An 8,093-nucleotide genomic window follows, 5' to 3' on the forward strand; every position below is an offset into this window, starting at 1 on the left:
CCCACTACCAAAGACTGTGGGCTCTCCTTCTCCGTGGCTGACGTGAGTAAAACGTTTAAAAGTGTTAACTTTCGCAAGGCTGCCGGCCCAGACGGCATCCCTAGCCGCGTCCTCAGAGCATGCGCAGACCAGCTGGCTGGTGTGTTCACGGACATATTCAATCAATCCCTATCACAGTCTGCTGTCCCCCCATGCTTCAAGAGGGCCACCATTGTTCCTGTACCCAAGAAAGCTAAGGTAAATGAGCCAAACGACTATCACCCCATAGCACTCACTTCTGTCATCATGAAGTACTTTGAGAGGCTAGTCAAGGATCATATCACCTCCACCCTACCTGTCCACCTAGCCCCACTTCAATTTGCTTACTGCCCCAATAGGTCCACAGCCGATGCAATCGCCATCACACTGCACACTGCCCTATCCCATCTGGCCAAGAGGAATACCTATGTAAGAATGCTGTTCATTGACTACAGCTTAGCATTCAACACCATAGTACCCACCAAATTCATCATTAAGCTTGAGTCCCTAGGTCTTGACCCCGCCCTGTGCAACTGGGTCCTGGACTTCCTGACGATCCGCCCCCAGGTGGTGAAGGTAGGAAACAACATTTTCACTCCACTGATCCTCAACACTGGGGCCCCACAAGGGTGCGTTCTCAGCCACCTCCTGTACTCCCTGTTCACCCACGACTGCGTGGCCATGCACGCCTCCAACCCAATCATCAAGTTTGCAGACAACATAACAGTGGTAGGCTTGATTATCGACAACGACGAGACAACCTACAGGGAGGAAGTGAGGGCCCTCGGAGTGTGGTGTCAGGAAAATATCCTCTCACTCAATGTCAGCAAACCAAAAGAGATGATTGTGGACTTCAAGAAACAGCAAAGGGAGCACCCCCCTACCCACATCGACGGGACAGCAGTGGAGAAGGTGGAAAGTCTTTTTAAGTTGCTCCGTGTACATATCCCCGACAAACTGAAATGGTCCACATACACAGACAGTGTGGTGAAGAAGGCGCAACAGCGCCTCTTCAACCTCAGGATGTTGAACAAATGTGGCTTGTCACCGAAAACCCTTACTAACTTTTACAGGTGCACAATCGAGAGCATCCTGTATCACCGCCTGGTACAGCAACGGCACCGCCCACAACCGCAGGGCTCTCCAGACGGTGCGGTCTACACAACGCATCACCGGGGGCAAACTACTTGCCCTCCAGGACACTTACAACACCCGATGTCACAGGAAGGCAAAAAGATCATCGAGGACAATAACCACCCGAGCCACTGCCTGTTCACCCTGCTTCCATCCAGAAGGTGAGGTCAGTACAGGTGCATCAAAGCTGGGACAGAGGGATTGAAAAACAGCTTCTATCTCAAGGCCATCAGATTGTTAAACAGCCATCACTAGCACAGAGAGGCGGCTGCCTACCTACAGACTTTGTCATTGGACACTTTAAAAACACTAGTCACTTTAATAATGCCACTTTAAGAATGTTTCCATATCTCGCATTACTTTTCTCATAGTGTAGGATACAGTATACATATACATTCTATACTATCGATTGCATCAGCCGCTCTGTCACTGCTCATCTATATATTGTATATTTATAAATTCTTATCCCATTACTCGATTTGTGTTGTGGAATTTTAAGATATTAGGTTTTGTTGTGGAATTGTTAGATATTACCTGTTAGATAATACTGCACTGTTGGATCTAAAAGCATAAGCCTTTCGCACTACTCGCAATAACATCTGCTAACCATGTGTATGTGACCAATACAATTTAATGTGATTTGAGACTGACCAGGTGAAAGCTATGATCCCATATTGATGTCACCTGTTAAATTCATTTCAATCAGTGTAGATGAAGAGGAGAAGACAAGTTAAAGAAGGATTTTTAAGCCTTGAGACAGTTAGACCTGGAGTGTGTATGTATGACATTTGTCGTGGACGAATCAGAATTAGTTGGGTAACAGATAATTAAGATGTTTTATTAGTATAATATGCTTATTTGAGGTACTTGTCATTAGAAAGTGTCCATTGGACTCTGGTGTCTTTTCAGTTACACATTTCCCTTAGCTGGGGCTCAGACACTGTGGGCCCAGAGAGGGTAAGAGGTCAGACTTGTCTTTTACTTGTCTCTGTTGCTCTGCAGAATATCAGCAAGAGAGGAGGACAGAATGAAATATTGTCTTCATATGTGAATGTCTCTTTACCTATGCTTAAACCATGTGAAGGGATGGCGTGATTACTGGGGAACCAATGACTTGTCTCCACAATGTCTGTGAGCAAGTCACACCCTCCTTTTCCTTATTGTGGGGAGGTTTATGGCAGTGTCTGGGACCATGGTCTCTTAGATCTCACACTTATCCTGTGATAATATATGGCCTAGAGGCTCACTCCCTCCAGTGAGCCTGTCCAGGAGTGGGGTCAAGAGGGGGTTTGCTTGAGATGGGAGTATCTAGAGTTGACAATTGATATATGCCATTGGATGAAATTGTTCTGTTCAATACCGTACCAGGGAGGGACGGTTCTAAGGAGACCAGATACTGGGCTATACCATTAATCCTGTTGACATAGCAGTTACTGTCTGATGTGTTTTATTGATATCTGTCATACAAAACTTAACCTTTGTGAACTGTTACTAAGTATCTGTGGTTTGTCAATGTACGTTGAAGGGGCTGTATCGTTGCTATAAAAGATCCCAGTAGCCATTCTGTAATCACCTCATTAAATGATTCATTCGAGAGAATGCATTATTGGGGGTCAAGAACTTTTGCAAAAGTATCTTAATTAAGTATTAAAGATGTAGTTTTAACTCGGACTGGTGTGTTTGTAACTCCTCATTTGGTAATGCGGAAATTAGCCACCACACATTCAGAGTGAATGGGCAAGACAAAAGATTTAAGTGCCTTTGAACGGGGTATGGTAGTAGGTGCCAGGCGCACCAGTTTGAGTGTGTCAAGAACTGCAACGCTGCTGGGTTTTTCACACTCAGTTGTTTCCCGTGTGTCTTAATGGTCCACCACCCAAAGGACATCCAGCCAACTTGACACAACTGTGGGAAGCATTGGGGTCAACATGGGCCAGCATCCCTGTGGAACAAAACAAAGTAAGTTTGAATGACACGGAGGGGCAATGCTGTTACATCCAATGCCTGTTTCCCTGAGGCTGATGGCGCGCAGGTGCTTGTACGCGTGTACACATGCATATACACACACACATACAGTTGATGTCGGAAGTTTACATACACCTTAGCCGAATACGTTTAAACTCAGTTTTTCACAATTCCTGACATTTCATCCGCAGAAAAATTCCCTGTTTTCGGTCAGTTAGGATCACCACTTTATTTTAAGAATGTGAAATGTCAGAATAATAGTAGAGAATGATTTATTTCAACTTTTATTTCTTTCATCACATTCCCAGTGGGTCAGAAGTTTACATACACTCAATTAGTATTTGGTAGCATTGCCTTTAAATTGTTTAACTTGGGTCAAACGTTTCGGGTAGCCTTCCACAAGCTTCCCACAGTAAGTTGGGTGAATTTTGGCCCATTCCTCCTGACAGAGCTGGTGTAACTGAGTCAGGTTTGTAGGCCTCCTTGCTCGCACATGCTTTTTCAGTTCTGCCCACAAATTTTCTATAGGATTGAGGTCAGGACTTTGTGATGGCCACTCCAATACCTTGACTTTGTTGTCCTTAAGCCATTTCGCCACAACTTTGGAAGTATGCTTGGGGTCATTGTCCATTTGGAAGACCCATTTGCGACCAAGCTTTAACTTCCTGACTGATGTCTTGAGATGTTACTTCAATATTTCCACATCATTTTCTTGCCTCATGATGCCATCTATTTTGTGAAGTGCACCAGTCCCTCCTGCAGCAAAGTACCCCACAACATGATGCTGCCACCCCCGTGCTTCATGGTTGGGATGGTGTTCTTCAGCTTGCAAGCATCCCTCTTTTTCCTCCAAACATAACGATGGTCATTATGGCCAAACAGTTCTATTTTGGTTTCATCAGACCAGAGGACATTTCTCCAAAAAGTATGATCTTTGTCCCCATGTGCAGTTGCAAACCGTAGTCTGGCTTTTTTATGGCAGTTTTGGAGCAGTGGCTTCTTCCTTGCTGAGCGGCCTTTCAGGTTGTGTCGAGATAGGACTCGTTTTACTGTGGATATAGATACTTTTATACCTGTTTCCTCCAGCATCTTCACAAGGTCCTTTGCTGTTCTGGGATTGATTTGCACTTTTCGCACCAAAGTATGTTCATCTCTAGGAGACAGAACACATCTCCTTCCTGAGCGGTATGACGGCTGCGTGGTCCAATGGTGTTTACACTTGCGTACTATTATTTGTACAGATGAACGTAGTACCCTTCAGGTGTTTGGAAATTGCTCCCAAGGATGAACCAGACTTGTGGAGTTCTACAATTTTCTTCTGAGGTCTTGGCTGATTTCTTTTGATTTTCACATGATGTCAAGCAGAGGCACTGAGTTTGAAGGTAGGCCTTGAAATACATCCACAGGTACACCTCCAATTGACTCAAATGATGTCAATTAGCCTATCAGAGGCTTCTAATGCCATAATGTTTGGGAATTTTCCAAGCTTTTTGAAGCCACAGTCAACTTCGTGTATGTACATTTCTGACACACTGTAATTGTGATACAGTGAATTCTAAGTGAAATAATCTGTCTGTAAACAGTTGTTGGAAAAATGACTTGTGTCATGCACAAAGTAGATGTCCTAACCGACTTGCCAAAACTATAGTTTGTTGACAAGAAATTTGTGGAGTGGTTGAAAAATGAGTTTTAATGACTCGACCCTAAGTGTATGTAAACTTCCAACTTCAACTGTACATACACATGTAAATAGTACCACATGCACTCAAAGGTATGTACAGTTGGCCTCGCTGTTTTGATTTTTGTTGTCCTTGATGTCTGTTTGTTTTTGCAATGTTTTTATCTCTTGTTCATTTTGTTGGTGCATTGGGGGGGTGGCTTGCTGGGGAATGGAGGGAGAGGTTTTTTGGGGTGGTCTCAGATGGTTGAGGGTCAGCTCTCGGGGAACTATAGGTGGATCTTGGATGGTTGGTGGCCTGGCGGTTGGGAACTTGGGCCGGTGGCCGATAAGTAGCTGGTTTGGGTCCCCGTTTTGACTTGGTGGGAGATCTTGACCCTGGGTGCAACTCAATATTAGGAAGTTGTTCCTAATGTTTTGTACACTCAGTGTAAGCTTTGTGATTACTTTAAATTGAATCAAACAGGCATGCTTTTGAGCTTGTTCTATTAGATATGATAAAAACAATTCTTAAGGGTAAAGCTACTCAAATGGCTTTTTCCATTCGTGATCCAGATTTACTCTTGTCATTAATGCATCAGTGTGACCTCAAGTTCCGTTGGCAGTAACGTGACATTTATCTACAAACTCATCTTGACATGTCAATATGCCTTAACGCTGTGTGTGTGTGTGTGTGTGTGTGTGTGTGGTTGATTGAATAAAGGCAGCTAGCTACACAACCAGTGGTTGTCATCTGATTTGACCAATATGGAAAAGTTTCTATGAAGGAAATTGTTGTCCCTTTGTGTGTTTGTTTGTGTCCTCAGTGGCAGACCCCGGGGACAGATTGTTTAAGGTCAATACAGTGTAATCCACCTGACAGAGACAATAACCATCACCATGGGACCGTGTCAATAGGACCATGTCTGCTGGACTTACTATGGGGATCCTAGTCTCACAGAGCTGGTGAACACATGATTGGTATTAATTGTGGTTTAATATAGTAGAATGAAACCAATACAGAGGACATGTTTGTAGTGTCTTACCAAAGAAGTTACCCAAGAGATTCAAAATCCAAACACGGCATTCCTTTTGTCAAGTTTGGGGATAAAACTTTATCTTTAGTCAGGAGCAGTGGAGGCTGCTGAGGGGAGGACTCCTCATAATGGCTGGAAAGGAGCGAATGGATTGGCATCAAACACATACCCAACCTATGTGTTTGTATTTTAACCATTCCACTCCAGCCATTACCACGAGCCTGTCCTCCCCAATTAACGTGCCACCAACTTCCTGTGGTCAGGAGCCATATTACCCAGCATCTTAGTCCTGGCTTGCCTATATAGTTAAGTAAGGTTTGGTTGGTCGAGCCTTGGGAGACCAGATTATGTTGGAGGGCCAGTAGGGGGCACTATTCCCTCTAGTCTAAGGACACTCCAATGCCCTTGAATGTTTTCAGTGTTCTTCTGTAGCTAAAATCAAAATAAGGAGCTGAAAACTCCACAGTTTAAGTGTTTGTTTCTTGGCACATGTGGAGGTGCACTCAGCATCAGAAGGGATTTTAGAAGCCAGCAGATACACTTCTCACTTTACTGTTCCAACAAACAAAGGAACATTAGGCACACTCCCTCAGACAGAAACAACACCTATAGAGAGATACAGAATGTAGGAAAAACCTCTTTAGACAGAAGGGGGTAAAAGGGAACAACGGTGAGAATGAAAAGAAGGTGGGAGGAAAAGAGATGGCAGAAACCTGGGCTGAACCTCTGTGTTTGTACTGATTATCCATACAAAGTATACAGTAATTTGTGTGTGTTGTAGGCATACAGGTACACGTGCACTGCTGTGTGCTGGCTTGGTCAGTGCTTTCCTGCAGCCTTCTGCCGCTGTCTCATATGCTGGCCCAGCAAGGGGCTAACCAGAGAGTGGCTACTGGGCGGGAGACTGGCCTCTCTGGGTGCTCTCCGGCACGCACCTCAACCTGCCTTAACACACTCCACGAGAGGGACGTGAGAGGCCCTCATTGTGGAAAAATTGCAGCCAGTGTAATTGTGTTCCTTTTCATGTCCAGTGTGTGACAGCTCATATCTCATAGCACTCAGTTGAGCTTGTTATAGATGCCCCCTGCTACTGTCACAGCCACGGTGCCTGGCTTGTCTCTTGTCTCCCTGGCTGTGAACCTAAACTCTCTGGTCTGCATTGCTTTTATCTTGCTTGGGTTTATCTGTGCAGTTAGCCTACTACGCTCTTTGAAACTAGAAAGGACGACCTTCGTTAGATAATTTCGTGCCCTGGTTTCTTCACAATTAAATTATACATTTTCCATCGGCATGGCCATAATAAATATAATCTATGAACAATCTCTCCATGTCTCACTCTTTCTCCTCTCTTCTTACCCTCAGCCCTCTCTTTCTACCCTCTCTCTCCCTGCCATAACCTGGAGTAATTTATCCTCGAAGACTGGTATACTGTTGTGAGCGATAGCTTTATTATAGGCATTTTCATATGGCTGTTAGTTGAGGCAGTTGAAAGAGAGAAAGCTGCACAGGTCCAGGATGTCAAAGAAAGAACAAGTAATTGTCAAATAACAATGGTAGGGAACGGTTTTCATACATGCGATTACGCTGTAGCTGAACACTGTAAGTGTTCATCTTTAGACAGACCTCACTCGTTGCGAGTGTCCTGTGTTATTCTCCACATGTGTACCAGTCCATGTGAGCATGTATCTGCTGAACCTCGGTGAGGAAGGAATGATATCCATATTTATGTGTTTGTAAATACACAGTAATGACTGATGACTATTCATTTGGGTTGTCGACATATTATTATGATAGTCTCAATGGGCACGATCAGCACATTAAAGTAACTTGACCCCAAAAAATATTTTTCTTGGTATTTCATTACTTTAACAGAAGGTTTCCTAAAAGTTTGAACATTCTTACATTTAATTTTGATTTTGATAATGTTCTAGGAACATTCTCCAACTGGTTTGACATTGGGAATGTTCTCATAGTTCAGAGTATTTTAAACAACGTTCTTCTTCTGTGTCACCACTTCTGCCGAAGTCGCTGCCCCTCCTTGTTCGGGCGGTGCTCGGCGGTCGACGTCACCGGTCTTCTGGCCATCATTGATCCATTTTTTATTTTCCATTGGTTTTGTCTTGTCTTTCTACACACCTGGTTCCAATCCCATTCATTACATGTTGTGTATTTAACCCTCAGGTTCCCCTCATGTCCTTGTCAGTGATTGTTTGTTGTTTTGTGTTGTCATTTTTGGTGTGTAACAGGGTTTTGTACCCATGTTTCTTTTTGTATTGTACTTT

This window comes from Salmo trutta, chromosome 14 (assembly GCF_901001165.1).
Source record: "Salmo trutta chromosome 14, fSalTru1.1, whole genome shotgun sequence".
NCBI classification, from domain to species: domain Eukaryota; kingdom Metazoa; phylum Chordata; class Actinopteri; order Salmoniformes; family Salmonidae; genus Salmo; species Salmo trutta.